General features: G+C 43.4%; 1 protein-coding gene across 2 annotated transcripts in view; it reads right to left on the reverse strand.

Annotated features, from left to right (window-relative positions):
• The window catches only part of TBL1XR1 (TBL1X/Y related 1), a 110,179-nt gene extending 92,707 nt beyond the window's left edge, over nucleotides 1–17,472 (reverse strand). For both annotated transcript variants that reach the window (XM_064665879.1, XM_064665878.1), the window contains exon 1: nucleotides 16,787–17,472. The gene's annotated coding sequence lies outside the window, so the exon portion shown is untranslated. The remainder of the gene's footprint in view (nucleotides 1–16,786) is intronic.
• Between the last annotated feature and the right edge of the window lie 1,489 nt (nucleotides 17,473–18,961).

Here is an 18,961-nt window from a genome sequence, read left to right on the forward strand (position 1 = left end):
TCACAACACCCCAGTTCAGATTTCAGATTCTGGCAGAGCATTTCCAAGGTCTCTGCTGTCCCTCTCTCCAAAATAACAGCTCGGAAGTTCAGTGACAAACACCAACAGGAGAAGGACAGTAGGAAAGGCTCTGTCCTTCAGCAGTGCCTTCAGGGTTCGCCATGTATGTGAAGGACTGTACCAGCCAGAAACACTGCAATCTCACAACTTCTACATGGAAAACTCCAATTTGTTACTGTAAATTAAATTTAAGTCCCTCTCTAAAAACATAAATAAGGCAGACAAAATAATATTTAAAAAGAAAAAAACCAAACAACACATACAGACCCAAATTTTTCCCTCTGTGGCACTTTTTTGCAGAGGATGTATTTACACCACTGTTAGTCACCCATCACTACAAAGTACATTGTGCAACGAAGTGAAAATATTCTGAAATTCTGGAGAAAAACATTCGTTAAAAATGTTTTGTCATAATTTGTTAGGTATGTCACAAATGTTGGATGAACATTAATGCATTTTGTTTCAAAGATTATTCTGCTATCTTTACCCTTTTGCTTGCATACCAAATAATACTATTTTGTCACTTAAGGCTCATTAATAATATTACATACAACCTCTCCACAGTAAGTGGTTCACTCACCTGAACAGCCTATTATATTAGAAATGCAAAATGTCAGATTTATGTTCTACAGAATATCCCCACCAACATAAAAAAAAAAAAAGGCAACAAAAGAAACCCAAAACAAACCCAAAAATATCCCTTGCTGACACAAAGGTCACGACTTTGCCAAACTTCAAGCACATGTTGTCAAACAGGAAATAAAGCTTTTCAAGAAAAATTTTTAACAGGTAAAGAAAACAACTGACTCATTTTTCTTGTTGCTGTTATCGCAACAGCTGAGCTATTCCAGCTAGTCTGGCAAGAGAAGGGAGCCTACTCAATACCAGCCTTATCACGAAATGTTTTGGCCTACTTATAAAAAAACAAATGTGATCCAATTTCCCAAGCTTAGTTGTTTTCACAAAGCTTTTCCCCTCTGCAACCACATTTCCACTGGGATCATAACCTGAAGTGATCACGTAAACAAGTGAGTTTCTGTGACGGCCATGACCTCACTTGCAGCTTCCTTGTCCATCCCAAACCACCACCTCTGTGACGGGGGCACAGGGATGGACACCCCTACACGCAAGAACAAAAAGTATCTTCAAGTTTTGTCAACTACTGACAAGATTAGGCCCAAAACAAAGTCCCCAGAAAAAAGCAAACCCCCAAAAAAGCAGCAGTCAAGATCTACGATTCCAGACCAGCTTTAGCCCGTGGAAAACACAAGCTTTGACAAGCCTCACTTTGGGAAATTCTTAACACAAATCACCACCTCTGTTTGAGTTCACATTTATTATTGCAGTTATTTGGTGTTGCCACTGCTCGTGTGCGGAGCAGCTCACACATATATTTATTGTCTGACTCCTCTGGTAAATTAGTGTAAGTAATCTCTATACAGTAAAACCATCTTTTCTAATAAGTATCAACAAATAGGGCTGCAGAGGATTCCACAACACAAAAATAGGATAGCAGATGAAAATACAGCTCTTTTAAAACACTTCTTGGCTAAACAGGAAGCTAAGAAAAACAGGCCGTGAATATAGCCCACAAATGCTGAACCACCTCACAACAGGCACACAAAAGACGCTTCACAAATAAACATAGAACAGCAAGCATTTCAAAAATTGTTCAGCTTGGTTTATAATTGATTTTATTAAGCCACATTCTGCTTTTGACTTCGCATATTTTGGGACCAGTTGCACGGGGGAGGGGGGAAGAAAAGTCATTTTTAGCAATTTATAAGCACATAGACACATTCTTTTTAAGAGCAGGCCCAAGGCTGTGCACACAGACCTAACTCTGCTTTCTCCACACATACATTATGCAATGCAATGTGATAAATATGTAACCATGGAGGCACACACTGTATTGCAAACAGGACACAGAGCTCCTCAGTGACCCGGGAGAAGGCAGGCTACACCATGTTCTAGCTGTGATTCCCTCCCCCCCATTTCTTTTTCATAATGGTCCAGCACTTATTCTGCAGCCTTTTTATACCATCTCCTCTCTGAGGTATGTAAATAATTTAGTCAACAGCAATGCATTATGCAATTTATTTTCAGCCAACAGCACAGCCCTCGTTAGGTGCAATTCATGGGAAGAAGCAGTTAATTATGGTAATTCATCTGCAGACCTAGGTGAGCAATTTCACTGTTATTCTGCTACCCTACTTAATATGCATATGCTGTGTAAGAGCAGCTAAATGGCAACTTTCAAGGCTGACATCCCAAACCCTGATTCCATAACAAGCTCTGAACCTGGGCTTTAAGGCAGAGCTACAGTAAACACGGCTTCTGGGAGGCAAAGGAGTCGATTTACACAAAACAAATTGCAAGCTCAGGGTTTAAGGTAGTCTGGTGAATAGACCTCTACAAGATCCTAGGAATAATTCTATGCTATTGTATTGCACTATTTGTGGAATGGTATGTGATCATATAATTAGAGATCATATAGTATATTCACACAAAGAATACTTTAGGGCTTGCCGGGGAGGGGGGAGGGGAGCTCTTTTAAAAAAGAAAATTACATTATCTGGAAATTCAGAGCTAATCTCAACAACTCAGAAATGCTACCACAGAGCTTTTGCTTCAGAAACTTCAGAAAAATACACTTCGGGTCTGATTTCTGCCTGAGGAAGAAACAGTTCCAAACAAAGCCAGTTCAGGTTTTGAGTCACTAAGATGTTAAAAGCCTGAGAAAAATAAACTGAAATATGTGCAAATATTAAAAAAAAAATAATAATTTCTAAACTGCAGCTCTATGGCTGCAATGACGAGGGGGCAAAGACGGCATTTGTTTCAGAAGCAACACCGAGAGAAGTGCCCTGGACAGGTGCAGGAAAAATGCCATCGGTTTGGTAGCTAGATCAGAGGAGAGGAGGGAACAAAGGGCAGGTCCCAACTGGGCACAGGAGGGTGGCACTTTCCTGGAGAAGGGCTGTGCTCAAGCACAGCGTAGTTACCCCTTCTGTTTGGAGGAAGGCTCCAGCCTCTTCTCCTGTTGACCCCAGACAGAGGCCATCTGGACTGTCCTTTGGGGTGACACCCTGACCCAGCGCCCACTTCCCTGGGCGCCTCAGCACAAGCCTTTGAGCAGCCTTGAGGGAAGAGTCCTTGATCGTGGGGCTCCTCTTGGCTGCACCTCATCTCCACCCTTCTGTAGACTGTCTGCAGCCTTCAGAAACCGATTGCTAAATGGCCCAGCTTGCGTAACTTCGAAGAGCACACAGCTACTGAAGGGCAGCCTGCTGCCAAATCCCTGCCCTCCCCAGGGAAGCACACTAAATCCTGCAAAAATCACTGAACCTCCACTCGCTCTGGAGAGCGGGCACCCAACTCGAGACAGGTTTGTATGTGCAGTGCTGGTCTTCAGTCACAAACCAGGCCTAGAAACCTGCAAACACCTCCTCAATTAAAAGATTAAAATCATAAAAACTTGAGATAGTCACTGCTTTAATGACAGAAGGTACGGAATTTTTACATGAGCATCTTGAAGGTCTCAGTGGAGCACAGGTCTAAGATGCATGTGCCCACCCAGCTTTAATTTTAACCTCATACACTTTGATACAGCCGCAGGACTAAAACATTAGTGGCCTCTGGTTTGTTTATGACTGACATAGGCTAGAATGTGCTTTGCCAAAACTCATAGTTAAAACAAAAACCAGCGTTCAAACAGCACAAGACTTCATAAACCAAATAAACAACACATTGCAAATATTTAAGGCTTCCAAGCAAAGGCTACTTCCATAAATTCCAACATTTAAACTGGCAACAAAACATTTTAGACACTGAGACAAATGACTGGCTAAAAAATGCTATCCCATCGTCATCATAATTTCAAGCAGCTCATTTTTCTGTTCTCCTGAAACATGCACGGCACTCAAATTATAACTGAGCAAATGTACATATCCCTTGCTATTTAAAACAAAACAAAAAAATTGGAAACATTAAATTTAAATCTTTTTGCTTAACCCGGGACTAGAAAACTGTCAGCCCTGAAAATTAGTTTCACAGAGCCTTAATGCATCTGAAAATGGCTTATTTGCTACACATGACAAGCAAATTCTGAAATAAAGGGAAACCCTTTCCCTCAACATGCGCACTAATATTTTTCTTTCCTGAAGGTTGGATCATTTCCAGAGAACCTGAATTGACTTCCATGGTGTGATAATACATTTCTTACAAAGAACACATAAACTGCCTCAGAACACAAGAAAATGGTTCAACTAAGAAAGGGCTTCAATCAGCTCTTCTAAATATACACAAGGATCACACTTAAAAGTGATAATTTTTAAACAATTAGGGCTTGACTACACCAACAGCTATATCTACTGATATATAGATACATATTACACTAAAGAGGAATTAAACACTTTCCTTCTGGAGTCATTCCAAACAAAAATGTGAACATACTGTAAATTCCCACTTTTAACTTCAAGCCATGCTGCCAGCAAGCGTAAATACATTTTTGTAAAGTTTAAGGGATTTATTAAAGTGCTGGCAGGACTTTCTTTTCAAATTAACCAGAGGATACTTCTCAGAGTAGAATATGGTGAAAATAAGAAAAATCACCATACGAAATTACAATTTACAATAGGAAAACCCAAAGTACTATTCCCAAACTGAAGAGATTCTCAAAAATTAAAACACTCCCAAAAATTTCATTTTCCAGCAGGTGAAAAACAGCCAAACAACAACAGGGAATATGTGCTCATCAGTGTCACAAGCACAGCTGTGACAGCCAAGACTGAAGTGTGTTTTAGGAGACACCAATACTGACACTCACCTGAAATCAATGCCCTCAGACAAGGAAAACACCACTGGCTCCCAGTAAAGGGCATAACAAAAGATTTTTATACTAGCTTGTGCATTTAAGCAATATAACTATAAACTTATAAACAAGAATCATTTAGGAAGTTATAAAGAAAGACTTGCCCAAATGAAATTGTGAGCACGTGAAAAAGACCGTGTCACCATTTATTTTTATTTTATACACTGACAAACCCAAGCAGCCCAGACGATTTGAGTCATGCGATCCTGCTGGCTGGTGTCAGACTGGGCTGAGCTATCAGCCACCCCACTGCAGCCTGGGAAGATTCTGCCTGATAACAAAGCTGAGATAAGAAGTTCACGGCCCACCCTCACCGTTCACACCTCTGGTTAAGCTAAAGTTTACCAACACCTTTACAGTAAAAACGCAGCAGTTTGTGAGGTCATGCTGCAAACTGGTTCAGCAAAACTATCTGGATTTTAATACACACATCCCGCTCCCAAAATAGCTGTTGGCTTTAACACATCCTTACAGAGATGATGTTTTTAGGAGCAATAAGCCTCTTTATCAGCACAGCAGAGGAGACGACAGAAACTTTTTTGCATCTCTGCTCCATCAAGAACAGGGTCAGCTTAAGGGTCCCACCACCTCCCTTCCCAGCCCCACTGCTGAGTTTAGTGGCTGCCTGGGTAGCTATGCTCCAAAACCCATTCCTCAAGTGGTTCCACCATGAAAATTCAGCCTTTCCTCATCCCCAAAGAGCCGCCAGGGTCCAGAAAAAGCACAGGCGTCTTAAAACTTCATATAAGGTGGCATTCCCACATTATTAAGGACACAAATACGCTCCACTTTATAAACCAAGTAGCTTGATTTCAACATGTACTGGCACTATCGGAAAATATTTCCAATGCGAAGAACCATGTTTTGTCTAACGTAAGACAAAACTAAAAGACACACACAAAAACAAGGAACGGAGCACTTGCCTAAATTGAAAACTCCAAGGAAGCAGAGGACGAAAAATGAAACAAGAGCCACTTTACACTGCCATGCAGCCTTTTACCAGAAGGTCTCAGGGCACTGAACAGGTCTGAAAATGCTCCTGTTAAGAATTAAATCACTGGTGCATGGGTAAATTTGTTAATCCATTTGCTAAGGTCACACAGTGGCAGAAATAGCAGATAATCCTGACACCAGCTTTCTGTCCTAATCATTATGAGGACAGAAAATCTTCAGTGATGCAAACTAAAGTAAACATAGTTATCTGTTACATACATGTATATTAGGTCAACTCAGAAAAGCAAAATTTTGGGTGTGGGGACTGGAGGTGTGTCCTTGGGAATCCACCACAAAGCTAGAGAGGCCTCCGAAAATGCAGAGAAATACTTTATAACCAGAAAGTAATTCCATAATTGCCTCTATCAAGCTACGACAGTTTCTACCAGCCTGAAAGTTTCTACCACCTTTCGTGACATTACATATGAAAGCATCTTGATAATACCTGCTATGGAACTCTAACAATTCAGGACCATTTGAATGCTCTTGTTTAGGTATAAAACACACCGCAAGCACAGGTTTCCAAAGAGGAAAAAGCAAGACTACAAGCTGACAAAAAGAGAAAAAAAACAACCCAACTTATTCTACAAATCAAAAATACTGGACCACACAATGAGCTACTACACTGGCATTATTAAGATGTACTAAACAAAACAACATAATAGAAATCACTGTAGGCAGGGAAGAGTAATCTTTCTGCTCTTCCTTAAGCGAAATTCACAGCAATTTCAATGGAATTCTCCCCCAGATACGGCTGGATGACTACATCCACAGCCTCCAAGTGCCAAGTCTGTTCCTGCAGCCAGCCTCTATTGCATCCATCTTAGTTACACTACACATATCCTGATTACAGGGATTTATACATGGCAAGAGTAATTTAGAGGTGATCCACAAAACTGTGACCTCAGAAGAGATGAGGTTCACTATTATCGTCTCGGGTGTCAACAGCTTTGAGGTAAAGGACCTACACCTGAAAGACTTCCAAGCAAAAATCTTTTCCTGACTTTTGAGAAAGAACATCTTGCGCTCTCTCTGTCCCAAGCACATCCGCGCTTCCGAGCCAGAACACAAGCCTGCTATCCATAGGTTTCTCTGGACAACAAGGCAAGAGAGAGTTTATAACTCTTAAACACTTGCGCTTATTTTCTTAGGTTCGGGACGACAAGACACCAAATAAAAATGCTGCTTAGGTACCAAGCAAGAGGTTATTTCGTATATTACAGCAGTTTCTAGCCGTGAAGTCTTTAAAGACAACCTTTCCACTCCAAAGTCACACTTGCACACACTCATCCGTGCCGGGCAGGACGGAGGCGCCTGTGCGCACGTCGCAGCTCGCAGCCTCAAAGTGGTGTTTGTTCACCCAGAACAATGGGGCATGTGACTTGTCAACACTACCCACAACAAAAACAATAAGATAAGGCTGCCACTGATTTTGGGATGACTGACTTTGTTTTTGCTAATTTTAAGTCACAACGTCAGTGAAAAGCACAAAACCCCTTATTTAGAAAAGCCCCCAGCCAACCTCACCTTGCGCTGAGGTTTTCGCTCAGGCTTCCTCAGCTTTTCGCGTTCGCACTAAATGCACACCAACTCCCTCCAAAGCCTCCCTCTGACTTCATCAAGAGTTGGATCAATGCTTTATGCCTAAAGCCAAGATTATTTTTATCAAATAAAGCACTGCCAAAATTTGTCCTCTCTGTTTCCTGTGTGCCTGTCCCAGCCACCCATCTGCCCACAGGCAGAGCCCTCGCTCACCTCCGCTCGCTGCCAACCCGCAAAATGAGACTTCCTCAGCAGCACCATCCAAACCCTTCCAACCCCTCTGGTTCAAGAGGGCTACCTACCTGGGATCAAGTCCTACACATAAACTTAACTAATGCTAGGAGAAATGGGAAGAAAGCAGAGAAAACCCAGAGAACAGAAACAAAAAGGCACCAATTTAAAGGACTGACAAGAACAGATGGGGAGAACACAAAAGAAAAGTCCAAAATGACAAAGAGGAGAGAGAAAGTCCAGGAAAAAAAACAACTGGGGAAAGATTAGAAAACTCAAATAAAGCCTCAGCATGGGGTAAGAATAAAGTGATGGAAACTGTCAGGATGGACACAAAACACCCCGGTACACAACATTAATTTGCCATATTCACGCTACATCATGGACAAGGAAGCAGAGCCAAGAAGAGGAACAGGCACAGCCACTCTGACCCTTGGAAGGGTAAGTGTCAGAAAGAAAAAAAGCATTACAATCTTGCACCACTTGTCTTTTATTATGAAGGGGGAAGTTTGGGGGGTTATTTTAATCACACAGAACAGCAGTAGGCCCAACAGCACCAGATTAACAAATAAAACTAGGCAGCAAGAGGCACATGGAAGTACACTGCAGTTCCAAATTTACAGCATTTACGGGAACATTAATGTAAATGAAATCTGACTAACCTGATCTCTGAACGTGTGTTTTTAAAACCAGCACATTTCTTTCCTTTCACCTTGAAAAAACTCCGTTCCGCAAGCAGGTAGTTACAAACCACGGCTGGGAAAGCAGGAGGCACATCGAGCAGGCAAATTAGATTTTACATATTCTAACACCATCAGTGGAGCTTTCTGGAGCTCTGCAGCAATGTCCAACGTACACAAGCCTTGCTGCTGGCACAACAGAGAACCTCAGCCTACGTAGGGGATGTACTCTTAGCTGGAGTCTGTCACTGCATTTCACATACCCTCCGAGCCTCATGTGTGAAATCATCCATAGCATCAAAAAGCGAGTCAAAACACACCAAAAGTGTTTTCCCTGGCTACCTCTGAAAGTTTCCATCCCTTTATCCTTCATATATTTTTTTTTAAAATTCTTCTTACCAGTTCTGACAATACACACAGGGTCTCTAAAAGTCCAAAGTGCCCCAGTACATACAAGCAGCCACCATCTCTCCAACATGGGACCCAAGCTATGTCCCAAGCACTGGGACAACAAGAGGAGACTGGCAGGAATATTGAGTCTGGTGCTTTCACAGCCAGCCCCCAGAACCACACAGAGAGCAATTTCTAAGTTAATTTCTAAGGCAAAAGCAATGCCCAAAAATTCTACTGGAATAATAATACCCCCGGGAGTGCTGTGGTGCCCAGGCACCTTAACGGGATGACCCAACAATCAAGGGGGTGTTTTGTTTTAATGGAACAGACTCTTAGAACTTAATTACTAATGTATTTACTGTGCATGAAATGCACTGTAAGGAAGAATCTTACAAAGGGCCTTGATGAACTAGGAATAACTAATCCATATCAAAATAACCTTGCACGTGTAGACAGCAGAAGACCCAACTAACATGGACTTTGCCAACAGTAAGATAAACACATTGATATTTCTAATGTAATCCAAGGTTCTCCACAATTTGCCCTGGAAGACAGTCACAGTAATACAAAGCAATTTTCTCACAATTCAAATAATTGTGACAAACATTTACTAAAATGGCAAAAGCTGTTAAAAAAAAAAAAAAAAGTTGGTTTCTATTAATCAGCTACATTTAGATATCCATTCCTGCTATCAGATCAAGCTCACCAAAACTGCCTACTAGGTTGTTTCATTGTATTTTTGTTCAAGTTTTATTGCAATTCAACACACTGAAGTTTCTTATTCCTGACTTTTTTTCATCCATCCCAGTGCTAGATACTTACAACCTAAACAAGACACCAGATTGTGAAATTTAGTTGTGCATTTAAAATAAAGTGAAAAATCAGGTCCCGGGTCTGAACCAGCAAAATATTCATGTTGTTCAGCGAGTATGGACCCTACTTCTCTAAACCCCAGATCCTCTGCATTAGCCATTTCTAGCACCATTTATTTGATGTCAGCATTAATAGATGGTTTTGGCAACACTGGTCCCTCATTTTCCTCCATCCACATCTGTGCTAACGTTGCTTTCAAAGTACCTTAAAAAGTATTATATCTGAACAAACATAACCCCTAAGTAAATACGTTACAGATTCACAAACATCATCATGGCAAAAATCTGTATTTTTACAAAGCACTTCCTAATTAAAATTTATCTCCAAGAGTATTTATTTAGGAATGCATGTTCGTGTTAATATCCAGGCAAAAATTTCTGCACTAGAGAAGAATGTGGACATCCATACAAAAATTAGTGGTGATTCACTGTTTAACAGTTGTCTTCCCTTTACAGCACACCGCAGACTGAAGGACACGTTGCCAAACTGAGAGCACCAATATTTCCTTTAACCTAATATAGGACAAATAAATACACTTCAACAGCTTCTAAATCTTACACGTCCTACTTTTTTGACCCAGATCTCTTGTTGTTTCCCCCATAGGTCTATGCAATATCAAAACTATTTCTTTCCCCACAAATTTAAATATAACCTAAAAGGGGAAAAGTCCTCATGATTTCTTTGAGCTGGAGAGACCAGGAAGCAGGGGGGAGGGGCGACAGACTCACTCATGTCTGTTATGATCAATTGGTATTTTAAGGCAAGATTTTCAGCCACATTTAACACTCTCCCAAGTGCTCAAATTAATGGCAAAAAATGCTCATTTGTCCAAGAGAACTCTAAGTTACACCAACATCAATAATAAATGAAAAATAATTGAATCTTTTTATTACTATTTTTACAAAGCAAAAACGTATTTTCAGAAGTCTTGCTGACAATCGAGCGTGAATCAGTCTGTCCAAAAACCACAAAAGAGCTATGAAACTTATTATTCCTCTCCTCGGCCAGCCTGGGCAACTTCTTCCAGGAAATCAAACTGCTTCTTCTTTGCCTGGTACTTTTAGGGAACCATCAGGGGACTGAAATCCACCTCGTGTGCGCTCACCATGCAGCGAATTCCCTGCTCAGTTTGCCGGCGATAGGCCACCCATGTGAAGAGCCTGAACTTTTAACATTGTTAATGTCAAATGGATGCAACTTTTAGGACTGGTTCTATTTAGGGCTCTAGACCTTGACAATTTCTGTGGTTTTGGCACTGGGCACAATATTTAGCACTACATTTTCACAAACAGTAAATATTTGACCCTTAACTCGTAACCTTGGAAAACTGCTCCAGGAATAGGCTGCAGAGAGATCTTTTCTGTGCACTCTCTGGTCTCCACCAGCAGGCACGTAGCTGTGTACAGAGCAGGAAAGTTTCCACAGGCACTTTCACAGTCCCAATTCATAAAAATCTACCATCGGCCTGACGTCAGTGGGGTTCGGAGGGAGCTCTGCGTGCAGCTGGGGAAGTGACTGAATCATTCCCCAAACCCACAACGGGTTAAAAGGAGCACCAGCATTAGCTGCAGGGTGCTCCTGCTGTTTGTCTGCCTTGCCAGGCTGGCAAAACTGGGGGAAGGGAAGGCCTACTACTAACACCACACCACCTAAAACTTGCAGTAATGCACCTCCAGCAATCTGAAATTGCACTCAGAGTGTCTGCATATGGCAAACGGTTGTAGAGAGTGTGTCTGTAGTACACTGACATTGAACAGAGATTGAACTGAGCCTCAGATCATAAAAGAAAAACAGAAAAACCACACAACTGTTTTTTCTCTGGATGATTCTGATTTTTTACTGCTAGACATTACTAGTAAACAAGATTGCTCCTTTGCAACATGGAGACTTCAGAATTACAACAATAAGCACAAGTCAGAGTACACAACATAGCCTTTTACTAATACTGCTCCCAGGAACAGAAACTACACCCTCACGGGAGTTTGCAAAAGCCAGCAAACCACACACAAGAGTTGATTTTTAGAAATGCTAAGCACACACAGAGACTGTCAACTTCACATGCAACTGCGGGGACTCAGCATCTTAGAAAATAAGACTATTAATATCTTACTTTACAGATGCAGATGCCAGTTTATACTCTTCAGAGGAGTCATGTTTGCACCAAACAGAACTGCAGCACAAATCCAGGGGACTGATCCCCACTCCCACTGCACTCTGGAACGCTCAGCTCCTGGAGCCCAGCACGGCACACAGAGCACCACAAAGGGCCACGGGCAGGCACTGAACCACGTAACCAGGTTGACACCCAACCTGCTTGCATTACTCATCCTGAAAAAATGATGTGTTAGTCTGATAGCACACCCAGGGATGTTGCTTCTGGTGTTCAAACTGACATATTGAGAAGGACCTCAGTATCTCCTCGTAGCACTGAGTAAGGCCACATACACGTACATACAAAGACCAAAAAGGGACTCTGAATGAGGTCACATACATTGGCCAAGACAATTCCGTAACATTCCTCCTCATCGCTTTGGAGCTTCTTTCAGTAGGTTTTTCAGAAAGCTACACCAATTCCCCAAACCTTTGGATAACTATTTCTACAGGTAAGGAAATACGCTCAGAAGCCTTCCCTGCAATCAGCCCATCCAAGAAAGAAAGCGAGCAAGGGTGAGGTGCAGCACCAGCATTTCACTCCTTGCCTAGCCAAGACAACAAAATCCTTCACACCTGACCAGTGTGTGCACTTATCCCTGCAGTTAAATAACCTCCAGCTTGGAATGACCGCCTATTTCTTATCAAGGAATGATTTTTTTTTTTAAGGCTCCTTAACCATGTAAAAAGGAAAGTCCAAAGGATGTCACAGAAAGCTACGTGGTAAAGTATTAAAGATCAGGGTTTCAGAGTGTAAGCTGAGTTATGACTCTATAGATCCTTCAGAACCAAAGGAAAATTCAATGTGAGCTCAAACAAGGCCATTGAGACTCCAGGGCATTTTGTATCAACAAGTTCAGCCTTGTTTTCATTACAAGAAAGAAGAAAAGGGCCTTCCCTTTCTGGATTTGACACCACAAGATGAAACCCTAAGGAGGAGAAGTTGTTCACAGTTTTCATACAAACTGGCAGGGTGATTTCCAGACCAGACTTCCGAACCTTTTCACTCAAGCAATCAACCCTCCCAAAGTGACAGCTATGCTGCCTCATCTTCACTGCTTCTTACCTCCAGTTAGCTAATTCAATTTTGCAAAATTAAAAGAAAGCCAATATATTCCCCTACAATTTCATATCAAAAGATATTTCTTATTCCTCATTTCATTGTCATACTTTATCTTGGAGGAAACCAATTATGAGACGAATAAAGCAGTCTCCATCTACTCTGCTCAGGATCACTGGATGAACCTTTTTCTAGTAAAGTCACTCTTGTTACTAAGTTACTTTATAGAAATTAAGACCATCTAATTTCATACTGCAGCACTTAGAAAACTGCACATATTTGGGAATGGGTTAGCCAAAGCAATAGCAGGAACATAGAAATGGTTTCTTCATCACCTGTTAATTTGAAGCTACTACATTAATGCTGCAGTGAAATTCAAACACTGAAAAGAGCTGTCAGTCATAGTTCCTAATGGGAAACTACTGACACCTCTCCACCTAACACAAACACTTAAATTTGTATTTAAAAATGAGCAAGCAACGAGTATATTCTCACAGCAGTTACTTTTTGTAGGAGCCAAACATGCATAATTACAGTGTGCACGCACACACACTTTCACTTCTCTCCCAACCTGCAGCTACTTGCATGAGCTGATGTTTAGGGTATTAAATACAGCCATTATTACACCCTAAACTCTGTGTGCACGCACAGGGAGGATGGTCAGCACACAGAACGGTATCACACCACTCCATATAAACAACACGAATTAGACTGTGAATGAGTCACACTTTGGCACGATACATTTCAGTATCACAATATTGCAGTATGGACATAGCAGCACACCCTGCCCTTGCCCTCCTCTCCAAAGCAGGGACCAGACCACTTCATGACCTCCCTATCCCCGTTCAGAAGGGGAACAGCTGGCGGGAGGTTTGTGTCTGCCTCTTCTCCATTTGCCAGCACAGTGTCCTTGCCAGTAAGGTGTCAGAATTCACACAGGCACCACAATCCCCAGTGGCTGTGGGACTGGGGGGATGGAAGAGACAGGCAAAGCAAGCCAAAACTGGAGGGGGTTGGCTACTGCTTGGGACTCCCAATGTGCAGCGGAACAGGATTAGTAATGGAAAGGTGTCACACATATCACTACTTCAGCCTTCTCGAAAACCCTTAACAGTCCTGTGATACCAAAACAGCATCAGTACAATGAAAGATTCACATCCTACTGCCCACCACTAATACAAAACACACCCAACTTCTGGGAGCAACTTCACAGACAGCTGCAGAGCTTATTCAGCCGAACGAGACCACTGATGTTCACAAAGTTGTGTTTTTTACAGGACTTCCTGACTTCTGCACGATTACATCCTTGTAGGATGTGGGTCTTTACTGCCACTACAAAACTTATAACAGCAAACACATCCCGACTCAAATGTGAAGTCCACGTTCAATTAAATTCCAGACCAAAATCAAGTTAGGTAAAATAACTCAGTCTGCTTTACATCATTCAGATCTGTTCTTCCTAACTAAAAACTATTATCTGAAAACAACATTAATCAGCAATTTTGACCATTTCCCCTAATCTATCCAGAGCCTCTTTATGCTTAAGGCTGTAGCACTTTCTAGCATCAAACTCTTTCATGATGGGAAAATGACTATGAAGTATTGCTGTTGGGTACTTAGCGCTTATACCCTGCCTTACAACTTCAAAGCATTACACAAACATCAATAATTACCATATATAGAGTAAAACTGAAAGAAGCATTCATATTAAAAAAAAATTCACAGGAAAAAAAAAATCTTAACTACCTGTTTGAAGAGGGGAAAAAAGCTTGAGCAACACAATCTCCTGTAATTATTGCATTCTTCACGCGTATGGCTGCATATATTCAAACAAACAAAAATAAATAAATAAACTCTTGAACAATCTTAAAAATAAACATAAAGCCCAAAAGCCAAACCCCAACTCTTTTCATACATATAAATTACATTTCCTACCCCTTTCCTCATGGAGTGAGAACCAAGTGTTTTCCAGGTGTTCCCAACAACAGTTTAGGAGGCAGGCCACCAAGTTCCCAAGACACAGCACCAGAAGACAAATTCACCTTCCCTTAAGAAAACTTAAGGCAACAACAGTGTACAAGCTGAGTTGATCTTAGGCAAATACTATAGTATGCTGCTGTTCCATTAGACCTCAGCCAAAAGCAAAGAGAAAAAAAAGAAAAAATCACTACAAGAAACCACAGAAAGCTTGTCATGATCATGTACTGGGCACCACCTGTGCCCTAAGCACCATCACCAGCGTGGACCCCTTTCTTCTATGAATAAGGGGGAAAAAAGCCTTTCACATGCCCAACCACATGCCCACTTGCTTAAATACAGGGGCACACACAAGAGTTTGGAGGTTCAGTCCTCATTTGAAATATATTCCAAAAACCCTGCTAACACGTGTCCAAAGGAAGGCCCAAAACCCAGAATGAGCCTCACACACGTCAGCCTTCAGGCTGCTCAGAGCAAGAAGAGGGCCCAAAACTGCCCAAAGGCTCAGGCACAACTCAAACCCTAAAGTTCAGTTTTGCAAAACGGTGCCCGCTCTGCCAAAGGGGCACAACTCCCAACACCCAAAGGGTAGAGACCACCAACACCAAAGAACCTCAGTTAAAACATTCAACATGCTCAGACATTTATTTTTGTACCACAGGACAGCAAAGCAAGTCAGACAAGCCCAGAAGAGAATACTCCTTTTTTTTTTTTTTTACGCAACAAAGACTTGGTTCTCCTGATCATGCCTCCCATGCCTTAACAATAAGGAGTATGTTTTGTGATCCCCTCCCCCCATAAATCAGTTAGGAATTTGATTTACACAGACAGGAAAACGAGGAAGTTGAGCACACTGGAGAGTAGTAAAAACTTCACCAGCAAACTTCACTTTCCTACACAGCGACCTACAAACCAAACTTTCCTCCAGACTCACGTGTCATCTGCAGCAACCAGCCCCTGCCATAAAGCACAAAGTTTTGCTGTTCTGGGGATAAAGACAAGCGAGGGGAGACTTTTATTCTGTCAAGCTGCCTTAAAAGGAAATTCGGTGATGAAAGATTAAATTCACCTGGAACAACACGACAGATTTTAACCCTTTCGAGGGTACAACAATAATAAGCCACATATTACAGGGCTTATATCCTCCACCAAGAAAATGTACACATTGCATCAACGTGTGAGCCCGTCTAATTGATGCAACACACAATTTATACCAGGGTTTCAGACAGGGATAAACCCGGGAACAGAAAGACGCTGTGAAGTGGGGAAAAAAGCTTATTTTATGCCCCAAACTGGGCCCGCTCGCTGCGACCGCGGGTTATTGCATGTTCCGCCCCGAACTTCGCAGGAAAACTGATCAATAACTTGGCTCGCGGCGGGGGAAGAAACACCGGGAACGGCCCGGGGGGGAGTTGGGGGACGGGTGTGTATCCCCTTCCAAGGAATGGCCGGGTCGGGATGGGGGAGAACTCCGAGCAGTGGGGGAGGGGCAGGGCCTCCCCTCCCCCCTTTCCCCTCCCCCCCATAAGTAAATATGCGGGAAGGGGGGGAGGGGAAGCCGCTCTTCCACACAAATCAGGCTAAAAATAGGCCTCTCGCCATGGCTCCCGTGTGCCATTCGCTGCCGAGTCCGGTGTCCCCCCCATCCACCCCATCCCCCGCTCCGTTAAACCATTTTTTCTTTAAAAAAAAAAAAAAAAATTAAAAAAAATGAAGGCGGGTGGGGGAGGGGAAGCCAGCGGCGCGGAGTGGGGGAGGGGAGGGGGGTAAATATATAGATATTATACACACATATACGTGTATATATGCACATATTAATCAAAGACGGGGGGTCACAGGGGCGTTCTGGTCCCATCCCCCTCCCGCCTCCACCGGCACAAACAGGGCGGCCGCCCCCCATCCCCATCCCCGGCCCCCTCCCGCCCCCGGGGCTCGGAGCCCCCCGGTCCTTACCTTGCGAGCGGCTGCTCCCCCCTTTCACAGGGAATGGAGGCACGAGGAATTCACCCTGGATTGTCTCTCCTCCTCCCGTGTGTTTTATACCGCCGCGTGTATATTATACGCGCACATCCCTGCGTGTGTGTGTGTGTGTGTGTGTGTGTACACGCGTATAGGTGTCGATAATATATATATATAAATATCTATATATATGTATTTTTAAGGTGTCCACACCGAGAGGAGGAAGAGAAAAAAAATACCAGGAGAGGGGGGAAAAAAAAAAAAACCAAACCCAAAAACAACAAAACCACCACACACACACACACAGGAGGAGGAAGGAAAAAAAATACCCAGCGCGTAGCGCTGTGATATTCAATTATATCCGAGCCAGGGGCCGGGGGAGGGGAGGGTGGGGAGGGCGAGGGGGGGCTGGAGATTAAGTCCCGAGGAAGGAGGGGAGAAAAAAAAAAAGTAATATGTGTGTGTGTGTGATTGAGATTGAGGAGGGATCGGGGCGGAATGTGGGAGCTGTTACTGGGGGAAGGAGCCAAGCGGCGCGGAGCAGCCGGCGGCCCGCAGACACTCCGGGTGCCCGGCCGCGCCGAAATGGGCGCCGGGGAAGGGACGGGAAGGGAAGGGAAAGGGGAGGAAGGGAGGGAAGGAAGGAAGGGAGGAAGGGAAGGAGCGGAGCCGGGAGGCGAGGCCAAGGCGAGGAGGAGCGGGCCGGCCCGGCCACACAACCCCGCCGCCCTGGCAGCGCGGGGGTCGGGGCGGGGGACCCGCTCCCGGATCCCTTTCCCTGCCGCCCGCCCTTCGCCGCCGCTGCTGCTCCCGGGGAAGCGGCTGCGGGGAATGGAATGGGAGGGGAAGGGGAGGCCGCCCGGGCATGGCAGGCCCCGGGCCGTGGAGCTTTTCTAGGAAAGCCATTAAACTGCGCTGCCAACAGCGCTTATGTAAATGCAGGATGTAACATGGTGGTTTTTTCTTTTTCTCCTCTCTCAGCCCGTCGCGGTTGGCGATGGCACCTGGCACCGGGATCCAGCCCCGCTACCGCCTCTGCCCTCTAATTTCATTTAATGAAAATAATCCTCCACTGCAGCAGTGTAGTGTCCTACCTGGGTTCTGCTCGTTTTTAGAATTGAAATGCTGTTTGCCATCTGCATTGTTAGTTTTTGAAAGCGAGCTTTGTTAATCAAAACCACATTCGTGACCAGGCAGCCCTTTCCATCTTAAAATGGTTTTGCAATAGCATTTCACACTCTTGGGCGATGGTCCAGCACTCTCATGTCCGATCATTGGCACCGTGCAGAGTCACAATGACCACAAACCATGCACGGATCCGATAGAAACATCCAGTGTTATCCCTGCTCATTCCAAAGGCTCGCCATGGGCCCTATCCCAGGTCTGGTGCTGCTCAAACAGGGCCTCCACATCACCACAGTTCTGCAGAGTTTGATTTCACTGCTGGCAAAAGAGGATAAAGAGATGGGCCACGAATTCAGTGCTGCTTTTCTTTTTTTTTTTTTTTTTTAATGGATATTGCTCGGCATTGCTGGAGAATTATGGTCGTAAGGCAGCAGTTCTGGAGTTAAGAGTGGATTTTTCTTTCAGCCTAACGCCTGGGACATACCATAGGCAGATTTTACCTACCTGAGCATCCTCTCAAAAACAGATGGGACCCAACCACTCCACAAAGCCTTGGATGGGTGGGTGTCTGGGTGTAGGATCACCTCACAGTGCTCATTTCCCTCAGGGTCAAGCCCATGCATTTTTCCTTCTTTTATGAAGAAAAATATTAAAATACTCTGAGAAAACAGATTTTTTTGCATTGCAAAATAATACAATTCTGAGAAAACCCTGGGCCTTCAGACCATTTGTTCGAAGAGGCCAGAGTTATATGAGAAAACCAAAATCTCTCTAGGAAGTCAGGAAGCATATTTGTAATTGCAAATCCCTTGATGTCCAATATTTATTTCTGCAATGGTTTCGATGGCCCAAGTGGGCGACTTTCTCTTCTCAGTAATGGTGTGTAGGTTATCTGTTTCAGGTAGGTAAGAGGTGATAATTTTTGAAGACAGCAACCAGTCCAATTCCAAAATTTGACCACTTTGCTGAAAGTTGGGAAATTTAAATGGGGCAAAAAAAAGTGCAAAGAAACTCTTAGCACTCTAGTTTCTGCATTATTATCTC

The sequence above is a fragment of the Pseudopipra pipra genome, chromosome 10 (genome assembly GCF_036250125.1).
Source record: "Pseudopipra pipra isolate bDixPip1 chromosome 10, bDixPip1.hap1, whole genome shotgun sequence".
In the NCBI taxonomy this organism is placed as follows: domain Eukaryota; kingdom Metazoa; phylum Chordata; class Aves; order Passeriformes; family Pipridae; genus Pseudopipra; species Pseudopipra pipra.